This window comes from Elephas maximus, chromosome X (assembly GCF_024166365.1).
Source record: "Elephas maximus indicus isolate mEleMax1 chromosome X, mEleMax1 primary haplotype, whole genome shotgun sequence".
NCBI classification, from domain to species: domain Eukaryota; kingdom Metazoa; phylum Chordata; class Mammalia; order Proboscidea; family Elephantidae; genus Elephas; species Elephas maximus.
In genome coordinates, this window is record NC_064846.1 from 149,474,861 (window position 1) to 149,492,764 (window position 17,904).

The window sequence follows — 17,904 nt, forward strand, 5'->3', positions numbered from 1 at the left end:
CAAGCAATTGATCCATATTCCTTCAGTAAGGGTTTTCTCCTGCCCAGATGCCATCTCTTAACACAGATCAATCTAATGGCTGCCTAACTCCATATTTGGCGGTGAGCCCTGACCCAACATCATACTCACCTACCATAAATAATGTACCTCCCTTATTCGTATGGCTGCTAACAAAGTAGGTGTGTTTGAATCTGGGGACAGGAAGGTGAAGGGGAAGACTAGGATAGAGGAGAAAATGTTTTCTTCTTTGTCTTAAAGGTGACATTTTTAAGTCACTTCTGCCATTTTATTTATTTCAGCCTTATTGGACTATTTCCTTTGTTAAAACATCTGATATTTAAAATATTAAAGAAAAAAGTAACATACCTTATTTTAAAAGTAAATCAGTCCTTGCCATTACTACTTTAGTATTTTAAAGTACCAAATAAAATGAATTATACATACTTTAGTTCAATAGTCTACTGAGGCAAACCCATCTTATCTGCAAAAATAATTACCCTGGTAGAGGCATTATGCAGATGACACAACCCTGCTTGCTGAAAGTGAAGAGGACTTGAAGCACTTACTTATGAAGATTAAAGACCACAGTCTTCAGTATGGATTACACCTCAACATAAAGAAAACAAAAATCCTCACAACTGGACCAATCAGCAACATCATGATAAATGGAAAAAAGATTGAAGTTGTCAAGTATTTCACTTTACTTGGACCCACAATCAACAGCCATGGAAGCAGCAGTCAAGAAATCAAAAGACTCATTACATTGGGCAAATCTGCTGCAAAGGACCTCTTCAAAGTGTTGAAGAGCGAAGATGTCACCTTGAAGACCAAGGTGCGCCTGACCCAAGCCACGGTATTTTCAATCACATCATATGCATGTGAAAGCTGGACAATGAATAAGGAAGACCAAAGAAGAGTTGATGCCTTTGAATTGTGGTGTTGGTGAAGAATATTGAATATACCATGGACTTCCAAAAGAACGAACAAATCTGTCTTGGAAGAAATACAACCAGAATGCTCCTTAGAAGCAAGGATGTCGAGACTGTGTCTTATATACTTTGGACATGTTGTCAGGAGGGATCAGTCCCTGGAGAAGGACATCATGCTTGGCAGAGTACAGGGTCAGCGGAAAAGAGGAAGACCCTCAACAAGGTGGATTGACACAGTGGCTGCAATAATGAGCTCAAGCATAACAACGATTGTAAGGATGGCGCAGGACCAGGCAATGTTTCGTTCTGTTGTGCATAGGGTCACTATGCGTAGGAACCGACGCAACAGCACCTAACAACAAAAATAGAGGCATCTTCAAATGAAAAGGGCAACTGTGTTGTACTCTAGATGCTACGGTCATACCATAGGCACTACACAGAATTTTATAGAAGGGCAAGTTAGCCTTACCAACTAGAGAGACTGGCCACTGAATGCTACTTTAGAGTGGCCCCATTTATACGAGAATTTTCATAATGTAATTAAAAAAATTTTTTTTAATTGATATGAACATGATTAAAGCATCAGTGATTTACATTGTCAAATAATTACCTTTGTAAGGTTTATTAAATTTTCAGGAAAAAAATAATAGTGGAATCAAATTTTCCTTTGGAAATTAAATTATGTTAAAATTTCCAACGAGCTAGAAGTACCTTGATGGACATGAGCTAAGTTTAGATACATTAATACAATAGATTAGAGGAACAGCTTCCAGATTTTTTTTCATTCTAGCATAATGCCATAAGATGCTGAAGTATTTCTGAGGATATGATCTCTATAAAAAATAAGCCAGTTTGTTTGTTATCTTGGCTCTAGGTTTCCAGGTGAGAAGAGATTTGCAGTTACATTTTTCATTTGTTTAGAGAAGTAGAGTTCTGACTTACTGGCCACCCTACTGCTAAATTTTATAAAAAGGAAATGAGGCTGACTCTCCTTATATTTCTTAATTCTATTAGGTTTTTTTTTTCTATTAACTAGATACTTCTCCCTATAACATTAGAGTTTTTACTTAGAGTAATTAAAGATTGAATGAATTGTGCCCTTACATACTCCCTAGTGGGTATATTAATTGGTATAAATATTCTGAACAATAATGTAGCAATACAAGCAGAGTTGCACCTTACTTGGGGATTAGGCTTTAGAGTTCGTGTGAAAAGTGAAAATGGGGCATAGTCAAAATTTTCCTTGACAGATCACTTAAATCACCCCCCAAAAAAATTACAGTATACAGACAGTACAAGCCAGCCAGGTTTTCAGCTAACATTGGAACAGATTGCTATTTCTTTGGGAAAGTACTAAATGAAGTAGTTGGCATGTGTTTAGGGTCCGTGTTGTACAAAAAAAAAAAAAGAAAGAAAGAAAATGTGACTTTAATCGCTAGAATGAAACTCATGTAGGCACAATCTCACACATCAAGAGGGCTGCCAAAACTGGAAAGAGATGTGGTAACAGTGGTCTACAGAATCATAGCTCTTTTGGCTCCCTTCCAGGTATAAAATCATTGACTTAGCTGAGATATTGAACTATGTTTTACTCTTCTCATTCTTGCCCTCTCTTGCTCACTCCCTTCCTCCACTCTTGCTTTCTCTACTCACTTACTATTTCTTATTAGACATAGTTGAATTTGTATACAGGCAGTCCCCAACTTACAGCGTATTTGAGTTAGGATGACCAGCACTTAAAATGGTCTAGTTTTTTGTTTTGTTTTGTTATGTTTTAATAACATGCGGATAACTGGAGAAGCAGGAAGTGCAGATGTTGAAGCTGTAAGTTTATATGTAATGTTTCCAATCCCCAAAGAGAAATAAAGATTGGATTTATAAGGATACTGATAATAAAAGGCAATAATAATGAAAACTAAAAAAAGAAAAAGAAAGGGGTATTCTACTTACGTCAGAACCAACTTACAACAGAATCATCGGAAAGGAACCCTGTGGTAAGCCCAGACTAAACCAAACCAAAAACCAAACTCATTGCCATCGAGTTGATTCCTATCCACAGCAACCCAATAGGACAGAGGAGAACTGCCCCATAGGGTTTTCAGGGAGTAGCTGGTGGATTCAAACTGCTGACCTTTTGGTTAGCAGGTGAACTCTTAACCACTATCCCACCAGAGCTCCAAAACCTGTATCTAAATGCATAAAAGATGTGGTTCCATAAACACATTCATTGATTTGACAAACTCACTTCAGTTGTAGTAATTTACCCTGGAAAAATAAAACTAATAGAAATTTCAACAAAGGTATATGCACAACAGTAACCACCCTAGCATTAACTATAAGATCAAATGTCAGAAAATCCTAAATTTCCATCAGTGTAGGAACAGTGAAGTGAATTACAGGACATTCATATTGTGGTGACCATTGTTTTTGTCTTCCCAATAACCTTTCATCCTCTTCTCATAACTGAGCCTGAGAGTTCATCCCTGGATTGATCCAGTATGGACTGCTTATCTTATAGTTGTGGCCACATGATTGGTCCAGGAATAAACAAGCGAACCAGATGGCTAACAGAGGTCCTCCCTGGGATTATTTTAATTAGAGTTATAAGGGAAGGTTGTTGTTCTAGCTGCCTTCGAGTCAGCCCCCAGCTCGTGGTGATCCCAAGCGCAATGGAATAAAAGCCTGGTCCTGTGCCATCCCTATGATAGGTTACAGATTGGACTGCTGTGATCCGTAAGGTTTTCAGTGGCTGAATTTTGGAAGTAGGTTGCCAGGTCTTTCCTCCTATTCTATCTTGGTCTGGAAGTTCCACTGAAACCTGTTTAGCATCATAGCAATATGCAAGCCTCCACTGACAAAAGGATGGTAGCTGCACATGAGGTGCCTTGGTCGGGAATTGAACCCAGGTCTCCCTCATGGAAGGTGAGAATTCTGCCCTGAATAAACCACTGATACGCCCCCCAATCATAATAAAAGCCAAAATCAAACCCGTTGCTATCGAGTCGATTCTGACTCATAGCTACCCTATAGGACAAAGTAGAACTCCCCCCACAAGCCCATAATCTTTTTGGAAGCCAATTGCCACATCTTTTTCCCATGGAGCAGCTGGTGGGTTTGAACCTCTGACCTTTCGGATAGCTGCCAAGCATTTAACCACTGCGCCACCAGGGCCCCTTTTCTAATCATAATAGTTACGATTTAATTGTGTTACAGTGTGTCAGGCACTATGCTTAGCTATTTACATATATTTTATCATTTATTCTGATGCCTACCTAAATGTTGATACTATTATTAGCCTCATTTTATAGGTGAGGAAAATTGAGGCTTAGAGATGTGAGGTAGGCAGCAGAGCCAGCATTTAAACCTGGGTCCTACTGACTCCCACTACTACATTGCCCAGGGATATGATCCAACTAGCTCATTTTTTGTTCTATTCACAAAATTCTTGTTTTTAATTAACATGGATATGTATTTTTTCTGAACATATTGAAGCATATTTAAACACAAGAGAGATATTTTTGTTTTTACACCAATTTCTGGTATTTTATTCATAAGCATTCTAACAGAGCAAAATTGGAAATGTTTTTAAATTACTGTTTTTGAGACCCATCTCTTTGGACTGACAAAGGCTGGTGCCACCTTGGTCTGAAGAAAGCATAGGCACTTAGGCTTAACCAACCTAAAATGAAAGTTGTGCTATTGGATGGTATAATGTTCTATAGCTGGCACTGTTGGTTGGTTAACTCGTCATTTATCAAAAACCCTTGATTCCTACTCATTTTTCTGTGATTATTTAAGAGTGGTTATATGGTTCAGCTAAAACCAAGAGGAGTTAGAACTAGATAATATACCTAAGAGTTTACAAGCCAGTTATTGTATCATTTTCTGATTATTAATTTCTAACATCAATTTTGGTTATACTATAGGGTTGCTATGAGTTGGAATCTACTCGACGGCCAAAGGTTTGATTTTTTTTTTAATTCAATATGAGAACGCAGCCATTTTTTAGTTTAGCTCTTCAGTAAATAGTAATGGGGGTCACTATTGTCATGAGGCCAAGCGAAGCTGGCTTTTCTTCAGTATAACCTCATAGTTCACATACCACATGTTCAAAAAGGCAGTGAGGTTTTTTTTTCTTAATTTCTTTTTAAAAATTATAAAGCTACATTATCCATTGGAGTCCTAAAACCATACAAGAAGAATTTTCTTGGTTTAATTTCTCATGGCTTCGCTATCAACTTGATGGCAACTAACAACATCATGGAAAAGTAGGGTAAGATAGCTAATGAAGCTAGGCAGGAAAGATCTGGAGGACATCAAGTGCATGATCTCATGGGATGCCTGATTTCTTGTTGCCCCTCCTTAGTGATGCCAAGGTCCATCGGTGGTTCAGGTTTCAGCCTGACCTCTCCATGCTCAAGTTCCCATCAACCTTACATCTAATGGCTAGATGATCATTGAACATTATTTCACTAAGGGCTGCAAAATAGTAACATTCCTTCTCATTCCTTCTGCACTTATTAGCTGAAACTATCTGTCAACAATAATTGCTCCTTAATGACAACGTGGTTAGTCTGATAGTCAGTTGGTATTGGAAAGGCAGGCCAGATGTGTACTACTTTCCTCATTTTGTCTATTTTCAGAATGAGTTGGGGTCCTTGTAACCTCCAGTGATAACTAATGAGATTTATTTTTTTATATGTTTATGAACTCATGGGGTTTTAAATATGTGATGTGTCCCAATTCATTGGAATCATTATTTTTATTGATGTTCAAATTGTCCCATCTAATCCTCTGTCCTCATTTTTAATCCAAGACAGAGAGCATTGCATCCACAGTTCCTTCCCCTGGGAGATAATGAGGTGCTGATGAATCCCTGTGCTGTTTTGAAAAACAAGCAAAGAATTCTACCATATTGGGAGAGGAGAAAGTATGTCCTTAAAATCATGTAAAGTGAAATCCACTATTTTTAAATAAGAACGCTCCATTTCATAGAAAGGGATCAGATTAGAAAAAGAGGGCATTTTGGATTTTAAGACTGAAGGAGCGTCATAAAAGGATATTTTCCGCGGGCTCTCGTAAGGTGAGAGGCTCTCGTGGGGGGTTTTGAGTGATAGTAAGAGCAAGATAGAAGAAAAAACAATTTTGACACATCACCAGGAAAAAAATAGAAAAGGTGACTTTTACCCATCCTCATTTTAATCTGTGATAAACATTCAATAATATTGATCATCCTTTTTTCTTGAGAACTTCCATCTCTAAAGCATGTGCTTGCCCTTCATCGGAATTCCGGAAATTGTGGTGCTTTGACAGTGGCAGCCTTCCTCTCTTTTCCTTGGAGAACTGAACATCTTTTACATTTTCAGTAGCACTTCTATTGATTTATCCATAACATTTTGTTCCATCTCTAATTTTATGCCCAAACTCCAGTCCCATCCTTCCATCACCTAGAGAAAACTTCTAGTAGAACTGCATCCCTCTCTTCACATATTTTCTTGCCCTCTGAAATCTGTTCTTGTTCTTATTTTTTTTCTGTTTTTCTTTATGATAACCATTATTATCCTAGTTATACAGACGCAGAAACTTTGTGTCATTTTTATTCCCCTTGGCCTCTTATAGCCAACCAACCACAAACATCAGCAATTAGCTTCCCCAGTGGGTCTCTTCTATGCACTCAGTCATCTCCGTTATTATTTTGTGGTACCCTGACCCAGTCCATATGGTCTCCTGCCATAACACCTGCAATAGCCTGGGTCACTTTCAACAACAATTCATCTATCTCACATTAACAAATAAAGTTCCCTAAATTATATCTTCCCATTCATAACGTATTAGTCATACCACATAGTCTAGAATGTAATCACAGTAATAATGGTTACCTGGTTTTTCAACAGCTTTATATGGTTTCGTTTTATCTTTCCAACTGAATTTAAAGCTCATATTTTTCTATATAACAAAAACAAAAATAAATGAGTTGCTGAGGGGGAAAAGGTGATAAAAGGATAAGAGGAAGAAAGGAATTAGAAAAGAGATAATGGTGATCTATGTTGTTAACTCTAGAGGCCCCGTTTTAAACAATACTAGGCTGTATCCTGCAGGATTGCTTTACAGAGCATGAGAATTATAGTCCAGCAAAGAATAAAATCGAGATCTGCCTGTTAATTCAATTGGGATGAATCTAGAGTATGATACTTCTAGATTCTAGAAGTAAGAAGCTTGATGTATGTTCCAACTCAGCAGGAAAACACAATTTATTTTAGAGGCTATACTAGAAGAAAACGGGTCAACACTGCTAGGAAAAATAAAAATCTAGTGATGTCATTTAGCAAGTCAAGGCTTTAGGAACAAAATGCTTACAGGAGATAACTGCAACATGGCTTTTCCAAGGTGATTATGTATGAGCTGGTCGAGTAAAAACTGAAGACAGTTGGAGACTTGGGCTGCAGAACACAAACATCAACAAGAAAGGTGACAAAGGGGGAAGTGTGCTGACCACCTGCCAAGAGATTTTCATTAAGTTATAGAGACATACTATTGCTGCTATATGGAAGACAGCTAAAGACACAACATAACTGTCACTTGCTAGGTCCCTTAAGTGTAGAACACAGTTAGGAAATGTGCTTTCAGTCTGGAGTACAAGGATACCACAGTGCCTTCCACAGTGTTAAGACAGCCACTAGTAAAAACAAAAAGGAAACACCCAAGGACCTGTCACAATGAAAGGGAGGAAGGCACAGCTGGGCCACCTTCAAGACCAGCGTGTAAGAAAAATAGGAAACAGAGCAAGGAACACATGTACAAATAAAATCTTGAAAGTCTCCTGGGGAAGCAAAAGAAAAGAGAACACAGACAAAGAAGGTGTGGGAAGACTTAGAGTTAAGGGGGTTGGATTTCAAGTTGTGAGGGGAATACTAGATGACCAAAAAATAAAAATTAAAAAAAAAAGGAAGCAATGAAAAAGCCATATTAAAAAAAAATACCAAAGGGAGGAGTGTGTATGAAGAGCAGCTCTGTGCATAAGAAAATAGAGGGAAATATAAGTGTTCCTAGGAGTGGTTCTCAAACGGGGTCCCAGACCAGCAGCATTAAGAACACTTGGAAATTCCTTAGTCTTGCAAATTCTCAACCCCACCACAGACCTACTGACTCAGAAACTGTGGGGATGGAGCCTGTCAATCTGTTTTAAGAAGCCCTCCAGGTGATTTTGATGCACACTAAAGTTTGAGAATCACTGATCTAGGGAAAAATGGAAGAATGCAAGAAATGAAAGTTCAGAGTAAGTCTTGAAAGGCTGAATAAAATGACAAACATGAGAAGAATAAAACCAAAATATAACAGCACATAATATATAGAGCAAATGGTCATTAGAGTTTAGACATATATGGATTCTCACAAAACAGAAACCCAAGAAGAAGGCTTAATATGATTGGGAGAAATATATTACAAATGAAGGAATTATATTCCCTGCTATTTAGAGTGTCCAGTGGAACTTGCTGTGATAATGAAAATGCTCTATATCCGTGCTGTCTCAAATGGTAGCTGCTAGCCACATGTGGCTATCAAGCATCTGAAATGAGATTAGTGCAATTGAGGAACTGGATTTTTAAATTTTACTAAATTGTAATGTATTCAAGGTTAAATAGTCACATGCGGCTAGTGGCTACTGCATTGTACAACATAAATTCAGAGCTACTTTCACATTGGTTAATGGGACAAGAATAATGCCAAAATGGATCTTTATTTGTGAAGATATTTAGTAATATAAGATCTTCATTGACAGATATGTAATTGTGGAAATGAGTTAAAGATTAGGGAATATCACATTTACACACATAGCTACCCTACACCCAAAGAAATATAAAAGGAGGAAGCATTTAATATCTGTGTTTCACTCAAGAAGAAGAGGATTCTATGTCTTGGGAAGGGCTTCCAACATTGTTCCAAGAAAAAATGATAAGGCTGGAAATAACTGATAGTTATCCATGGACACAACACTGTATGCTTAGATCCATGGACACAACACTATATGCTTAGAATCACTTTGTAAGAATATAGGTTTTGAGATTTTATATTTAGATGCTTGGGGGCAGTTCTACTCTGTCCTATAGGGTTGCTATGAGTCAGAATTGACTCGATGGCAATGGGTTAATGGGGCTATCATGTTTACAACAAAAACAGACACAGACTGGGGTAGGGGGGTCTCCAAGAATGATTAGATTTATACGCAGGTGAAAATAGAGACAGTGGAAGGCAAAGTGAAAGACCATGTTGTGGTAACAGTTAAATTAATTTCTCAAAAATTAGTAAACTTTCAAAAAAGGGTTGATTGTGAATAAACCCTTGTTGAACAGGAAGAAAATTTAACAAAAATATCTCCTCAAGTAGAGCGAACGGGCCCCATTTCAAGTTTTCAGATAGTGAAGGAGCATGTGAAAATAGCAAAAGAAATACACTCAAGGGAAAGAGAATATTGAAATGTCTTAAAGAACAAAACATATACTTCACCTGTAGAAGCATTTAATGATAAGGAGAAAACATAAAAAAAATAGAGTTTAAGAAATTAAGAACATTGGAGCAAAAAGAGTAAAAATCACAGAGCAAGTAAGAGACATATGTAGAAAAAGAGCCAAGGTGATGAGCAAAGGAAGAGGTCAAGGTCACACAAGAATAAAGCACTACCTAGGGACAAGTGACAGCGTATAAAAGAAAGCAGCCTATTTTTTTTTAATTGTGCTTTAAGTGAAATTTTACAATTCAAGTCAGTTTCTCATACAAAAATTTATATACACCTTGCTATGTACTCCTAGTTGCTCTCCCCCTAATGAGACAGCACACTCCTCCTCTCCACCCTGTATTTCCCGTTTCCATTCAACCAGCTCCTGTCCCCCTCTGCCTTCTCATCTCACCGCCACCAGACAGGAGCTGCCCACGTAGTGTCGTGTCTACTTGATCCAAGAAGCTCACTCCTCGCCAGTATCATTTTCTATCTTATAGACCAGTCAAATCCCTGTCTGAAGAGTTGGCTTCGGGGATGGTTCCAGTCTTGGGCTAACAGAGGGTCTAGGGACCATGACCTCCCAGGTCCCTCTAGTCTCAGCCAGACCATTAAGTCTGGTCTTTTCAAGAGAATTTGAGTTCTGCATCCCACTGTTCTCCTACTCCATCGGGGATTCTCGAAAGCAGCTTATTTTACAAGAATAAAAATGACACCTAAAGATGGTGCTGAAAGAGAAATAGTTGATGATAATTGTTAAGAAAGATTTTTAAGGTTTTCCACCTCCTCTCCCTCCCCCCTCTCTTAAACAACAATGACTTCAAAGACAGGAAAAGATACAGAACATAAAAGGGAGGGAGGATGTGGGTGAATCCTCCGGTGAGAAAGAATGAAAAGGCTTTAATTTTATAAGTTGACTTCCGGGCTCAAGAGTGACCAGCATGATCAACTTTCTAAAAAGATGAATTAGCCAAGTGACACCTAGGTAGCATGAAAGGTTAAGCACTCCACTACTAGCTGAAAGTCTGGTGGTTCCATCCTATCCAGAGGTGCCTCAGAAGACATGCCTGGCAATCTGCTTCTGGAAGGTCACAGCCTTGAAAATCTTATGGAGCAGTTCTACTCTGCACACATGGAGTTGTCATGAGTCAGAGTTGACTTAATGGACACTAACAACAACAACAAAGATTAATAAGCAGCCTAATTATTGGTAGAAAAATAGACTTACTAGCATAACATAATTTTTAAAAATTATGAAGATAAGGAAGTTATTAGAAAGCAAAGGTCACTGGTATGCTCAACAGTAACTACACGTTAAGAAAGAAGTGTGTTACCCTCTGAGCAGTCAGAATCAAGATGACACGGTGCACTATTAGGAGTCAGGTATTTGGAAAGTGTAAGTGAAATCACAGCTCCTGGCCAAGAAGGAAGATTGGAAAAATATTCATTGTGTTGGTTCAATGAACTGTTTTTTGTTGGATACACAGCAATTTTATTTTTAAGATCATGCACAGAGTTCCACACAAGTACTTATAGTATGATAGCATCATTTACTCATACAATCAGAAAATGCTATACTCATTGAAGCAATTATGAAAGAAATTCAATAGGCAGGTGAGCAAAGTCACCCGTGGTGTTCCCTTTATATATATATATATATATATATATATATATATATATATATATATATATATATTATATATAGTAACCTTTTTTCTGTAATGGCCAGAGAATGAATATTTTAGAAGCTGTGGGCTATCTGGCCTCTGTAGTAAACACTCAACTCTGCTGTTGTAGTGTGAAAGCAGCCACTGACAAAATGGAGACAAATGGGTGTGGATTTCTTCCAATAAAAATGTATTTGTAAAAACAGGCAGCTGGCAGATTTGGCCTATGCACCATAGTTTGCCTATCTATAGCCTATAGAGTCATTTTAAAAAAGGATAAGTTTGTGAGAGACATGAGATCTAAAGATGCCAAAGAGACAGTAGTATACATGTTAAATATCAACCTATATCTGCAATTGAAGCCATTTATTTATTCAACAATCATTATTGCAATAACAGAAAAAATGGAGATCAGAATTCAAAATGGAGCATGCCTGAGAAATCGGAGTAAGGAATGAACAACTTTCAATGCCATTCCCCCTTCTATCCTTTCCCATGTATCACAGGGGCCAGAAGCCTGGGTATTTATCACATTTTCCAGAATTTTCTACCAGATTTGCAAGCCAAGGAAAAGCTGAAAATATGTTATGGCTTCCTTGGCAGTGATGGGCAGAAGTGTGGGCTTATGCAGACGCGATATTTTTTTCTGTGGCTCCTGGGTATTTCCCTAAAAATCACCTGCTTTTTTTTTTGATGATACCAGCAGTGGTCAAAATTGCTGGTTGTTTCCTGTGGTCTAGGTAATTTACTGACTGTGAAAGATTGTGATTAAATAGTAGCATCTTTCACTGACTTTCATTCCCCCAGCCTTTCCAATGGTTTAGTAAGCACTTAATTCTTTGTATGAAATCCCTTCATTGCTTGAAATCCATAGAGCCATTCCTCTTTTTTTGACCAGTCCCTGACTAGTACAGTATTATTGTGAACTGAAGATATAAAATAAGGCGATGAGCTAGGGAAGAGTTTTTTCTTATGTTTCAGAGGTGAGGAAGTTGTACAAATCAACTGGGATATGGAAATAAAAATAGCAGAAATAAAAGAAAATGTACAGAGAATGTAAAACTTATCATTAGAACATGGGGTGAATAAGTAATTTCTGAAGCCACCTTTCTTATAGTTATTTTTAAAATGTATATGCCAGTTTTGAGGATCTAAGGTGCACCTGACCAAAGCCATGATATTTTCAATCATCTGATATGCTTGCAAAAGCTGGACAATAAATAAGGAAGGCAGAAGAAGAGTTGACGCCTTTGAATTATGGTGTTGGTGAAGAATATTGAATATACCATGGACTGCCAGAAGAAGGAACAAATCTGTCTTGGAAGAAGTACAGCCAGGATGCTCCTTAGGAGCAAGAATAGCAAGACTTCATCTCGTATTCTTTGGAAATGTTATCAGGAGGGGCTAGTCTCTGGAGAAGGACATCATGCTTGGTAAAGTAGAAGGTCAGGGAAAAAGAGGAAGACCCTCAATAAGATGGATTGACACAGTGACTGCAACAACGAGATCAAGCATACCAATGGTTTTGAAGACGGTGCAGGACTGGGCAGTGTTTCGTTCTGTTGTATGTGGGGTCGCTATGAGTTGGAACCAACTGGACAGTGCCTAACAACAATAATGCCAGTTTATGAGGATCCCTTATTATTTTGCAGTGTAAAATACATATTTAGCATTTTTGTGGGTAGTGTAATTTTCCCAACTATTAAAACCAGCCTGCATGGAAGAGATTATTATCCTCTTCCTATATATTAAGAGATATTGGCTAAGAGAAATTAAGGGACTTGCCTAAGGTCACACAAGTATCAAATGGCAAGGCCAAGATATGAAACAAGAACTGCTTGGCTCCAAAGCTTGCACCTTTTCTTCTGTACCATCTCAAAAAGGCCACCTGCACATTTGTGGCTGAACTCAAACAGGGTTAGGCAGAGAGCAAGAATGCTTTCAGGTAGACATAATATTGAAGATACATTTTGAAATTGAACCTATTCTTCCATTCATTGATTCATCAAATATAGTTACTGAAAACTGATTTTATGATCGATAAGGAAGGCTAACATGGTCCCTGCCCTCATGGAGCTTACACTTTACTGCTGTAGCAATATTGATGGTAATGGAGTAACCCCTGAAATGGAAAACAAAATGCACAAAGAAATAAAAGTGTATTTAATTTATGAGGAAGCGAAAACCAAAAAATTATTTTACACAGAATCTTTAAAGGAAACATAATTATAAAGCATAAACTTATATACACGTAAAAAGAAACACAGTATTTGAAAAAATACTCAGAAAATTTATGGTATGCAAATTGTGAGGTGCAGAAAGCAATTTGACCTTTGTTCTTGGTTTCTGACAGCCAGACCACACCTGAAGCTAATGAGTGGGGGCTGGCCAAACCAAGAAGGACCACCTGGTGGCCCGATGTTGCCTAGCCTCAAGCAGCATGATGTAATCTACCATAACCATGTGATGAGGCCAATAAAGTGGGTTTCCTGGTTGGCTAGAAGGTGTGATCTCAGGAGGGTAATCTGTACCTTGGGACATGGAAGCTTTGCGTTAGGAATCCTCCCAGACCCCACCCTATGCGTCTCTTCATTTTTATCCTTTTTGGCTGTAATAAATTTGTGGTTTAAACTATGCTATACTTCCTGTGAGATTCTATGAGACATTCCAGTGAATTATCAAATCCAAAGAAGCAGGGGGAGCTAGCAGGCCAGAAAGTAAAAGTATCACGTGGACTCCCTAGCCTGAAGGGGAAGTGGGAAAACAGCCCGAAATTTGTGGCCAGCAGGGCAGAAGGTTGGAGTGTTGTGTGGATTCCCCAAACTTGTGGCTGGCATCTGCCTATTTGACAGTCTGAAAGAAGGTGTCCTTTTAACTTGTTAGCTTTGTTTCTGCTCAGGGTGGCTAGGGTCAGAGAAGTGCTGCATGGGCAGCTGGTCTGAAGGATGGTGTCCTTCTAACTTGTATACTCTGACCAAACTCCAGTTGGCTAGGGTCAGAAAAAGAGTGCTGTGTGGGTGGCTGGCAATGAGGATGGAGAAATGGGAAGGTGGGGACTGGATCACTTTCCACCTTTTGAGAACTGGATTCATGCTGATCCTTATCAGGCAACTGGCAATGAAGGAGAGCGTTGCCCCTTACTTAACACACACAAATTCTTTCTACTACGCACTGCTGGTTTTAATTGTTATTAAGGTTTTAGGCAGAAGAGAGATAGTACCTGTTTTAGTAAGAGACTCTAGAAGCTAATTAATAGGTAAGCATACTTCCAAAGAAAATATTCACAGAAGCCTATTAAAAGAAAGTTAAAAAGAAAAATAGCAAGAAGTAGCAGGTATCTTATTGCTAATGATGTTCGGAGGTAATATAAAAGGTCTATAAATATATAAGGGTAAGAAGAGCCTCTGGGAGAATAAAACATACTACAGAAAAGATTAAGCAAGGGAGGTAAAAGAAAAATAATGAAAAATTGAGGTTGTCATTTGTATAAGGAATTGATAAACCAAAATCAAACCCATAACCATCGAGTCAATTCCGACATATAGCGATCCTATAGGACAGAGCAGAGCCGCCCCACAGGATTTCCAAAGAGCAGCTGGTGGATTCAAACTGCCAACCTTTTGGTTAGCAACCAAGTTCTGAACTACTACACCCCCAGGGCTACAAGAAATTGATAGGTCTGTGGAAATAATGTCTTACTATATAACCCAGAATCACAATTCAATTGAAGTCTATGGTCAGAGTTAAGAAATCCACTAGTATACCTACAGGCAGACTTACCTCTAAATCATCCCGAGGGTTAAGAAGCTATCCTATGACTTACAGACTGGCAAAGTAAAAAATATCATTCCAAAATTTAACCAATACTGCTACCAAGCTTTTTTCTCCCCCATGTTCAGTTTTCTCCTACACTCATAACTACTTCTAAGCTGATGTGTCCTATGTCAATGTACTTACCAAGCAAATATACATATCAAGATATAAAATTGCTCTTAAATTTTACATTTTAGTTATCTGAACCAAAGAGAAACTACATAGCTTTACTTTTCTAAGTGCAGAAACAATTGTGGGGGTTCTAAAAAAACATGTCATTATTGTTAACTACTAAAAAATTAATAATAAATGCATAGAAATGACTCGTTCCATTGTCCAGCATCAAGAAAAGTATGAGTAACAGAACAAAGGACTATGATGAATGCTAACACTCCAAAGATGACATAACCTTATCTGTTAAAATTAATATGCTGTATAAAGAGATATATAAAAGCTTTCTCATATTTAATACACATGGCTTAGTTATTCCCTACTGTAAATGGAAAAACAATACATACTTAGAAAGATTAATGGAAAAAGCAGGTAGTGAAGAATTAGGGCACTTTAGATTCAGTACTAGCTTTGCAATTTATAAACAATGGGACCTTGGGCAAGTCACAAAATCTCTACCTCGATTTTCTCCTCGGTCTAAATGAGAGCATTGTATAATATCTAAAATCTCTTTTAAAAAAATCCTAAAATTAAAAAAAAATAAATAACTCCACTACCATGATTAAGATACATTTTAGGAAGTGGTTAGTTTCCAGATATTAATCATTTATTACAATTTAATCATTTGCTCAAACTTGTGTTAAGCAACTGCAATGTATAAATCACAGTGAAATGAACTTCTATTTACCATACATGCAGTGATCAAGCTGCATGGGCTTTTCCTACATAGGTCAACAGAATCTACTCATCCAAAAGAAGTCTTTAACTTCAGGTCAATTGGATTATTTCGTCTGTTTCCAGCTATTCTGACACGGTATTTAAATTCTGGAAGGGTGAAATAGAATTAAAATATACACACATACATACATGTTTACATTTATGTGTATACGTATGTATCATATAAAATGTATTGTTACATATGGTTTGAATGTGATTTTTAAAATTAATTTCACATTAAAACCTTTCCTTTATTTGGTGGATTACCTCTTACTGATATAGCTAAATTTAAAAATAAACATTCTTTGTTCCAAAATAATCTGATTTGCTCTTTTTTTCCAGAAAAAAAAATTCTGAATGTATGCAACTAAAATCTGTTGACACTGAATATCTGCTCAGGTGATGATTTTAAAATTTTTCTGATAGAAATTCATCTACTATTACTTTAGCAGAAAATTTATCAATAGAATTAACTGCATGTAAAAAAAAAACCTTCAAAATATATTCTTTAAAATGACTAAATGTATTTGTCATTTTGAATTAGAACTATTTTAAGAATTAAATCACTTACAAAATTTCATTTGAAAGTTTACTTTGTAAATTACATTTTTTCTTGGTAATTCATGGGTCAATCATTTTATATTTGTATAATATTCTTTTGTGAAAAATTTGCTTCGTTAGATTTAAAAACACCAAGATGGCTACTTCAAATCCATCCACTTACTCAATTTTTTAAAATAGTCTAATTCATCCTTATATTTTCTTTTACATCTTACTGACTACCATATGGCTTTTAATCACATTTTAACCTTATGAATACCAAAGTATAACTAGAACTAATATAACAATATGTTTTATATTATTCACGATATTATATGATTAAAATGTTCAAATGAATGGAAAAATAGAAAATAAAAAGCAATAACAGGATAATATTAAAAAAATACAGACTTATAAAGAACCAAATAGAAACTCTGATGATGATAAAGAATTTAGTAAAGGTCTCAAAAGATGTGTGATGAACCATAGACTAGTCATAGATGAAGAAAGAATTAGTGAATTAGAAGATGGGTATGAGGAAATTGGCCAGAATGTTGCAAAGAAAAATAGAGAAATGGATCATATAAAAAGAAGTTCAAAGACATGTAATGCAAAAGAAGAATATACAAGATAGATACAACAGAGTCACAGAAGGTGAGACTAGAGAGATTTGGGGAAAGAATATTTGGAGTGATAATGATAGACAATGTCCAAGAATTGTAGAAAGCTTTGAGTCCCCTGTATTAGTATATAAATACTCAGAAGATCCACACTTAGATACATAGTAATGGAAGTGCAGAACGTGAAGACAAAGAGAAAATCTTAAGAAAAGATAGATTACATTCAAAATAGGAATAATTATACAAAGGATACTATACCCAGAATACAATCCCTATCTAAACCATTATTCAAGGATATGAGTGAAACACATACAAAGGCTGGGAAAGTTTACCAATCAAGATAGTCGCTGAAAACGATTACTAATATTTGTTCTTAGGGAAAAAGGAAATTGAGTCCAGAAGGAAGGATTAGAATCCTCGATAAGAAAAAAATGAAAAAATAAAAATAGTAATAATGACTAATGGGAGAGGTAGCAATGTGGTAGAATCAAAATATCAGGTAACAATTATACAGAATATAGGAGGAGGGAATCAGAATTTAAACATTCCTTGTGCTGTTTAGAGGAGAATAATGACTTCATTAATTATGAATGGTATAAATTTAAGAATAAGGCCTCTAAAATATAAATAGAATACATAACAAACTAGTAGAGAGACCAAAAAGAGAATTAAAAAAGAACTGTTCATACAGAAGAAACAAAAGTAGGAAAGAATGGCATTATAAATAAACAGCAAAGTGAATTAAAATTAGGTCAGTAATTAGGTAAACTCTAAAGAAAAAAACAAAGTTTAACTGTAATAACAACTTTGTAAGAAAACACTGAGATATGATATTAGAAATTATTTTGGCCTCACCATATTAAGATCATTCTTCATTGTGAATAAATAAAAAAAAGAATAAATACGATCCATTAAATCACTGGTTAAAGTCTTACATGAAAAACATTGCTCTT

The 17,904-nt window shown here is 36.6% G+C and overlaps 1 protein-coding gene and 1 pseudogene across 1 annotated transcript in view; one reads left to right on the plus strand and one right to left on the minus strand.

The window, feature by feature from the left end:
- IL1RAPL1 (interleukin 1 receptor accessory protein like 1) overlaps positions 1–17,904 on the minus strand; it is a 1,405,042-nt gene that overhangs the window by 1,296,946 nt on the left and 90,192 nt on the right. The gene's annotated exons all lie outside the window — the stretch shown is intronic.
- Positions 2,712–17,904, plus strand: part of LOC126068855 (elongation factor 1-alpha 1-like) — a 74,476-nt pseudogene continuing 59,283 nt past the window's right edge.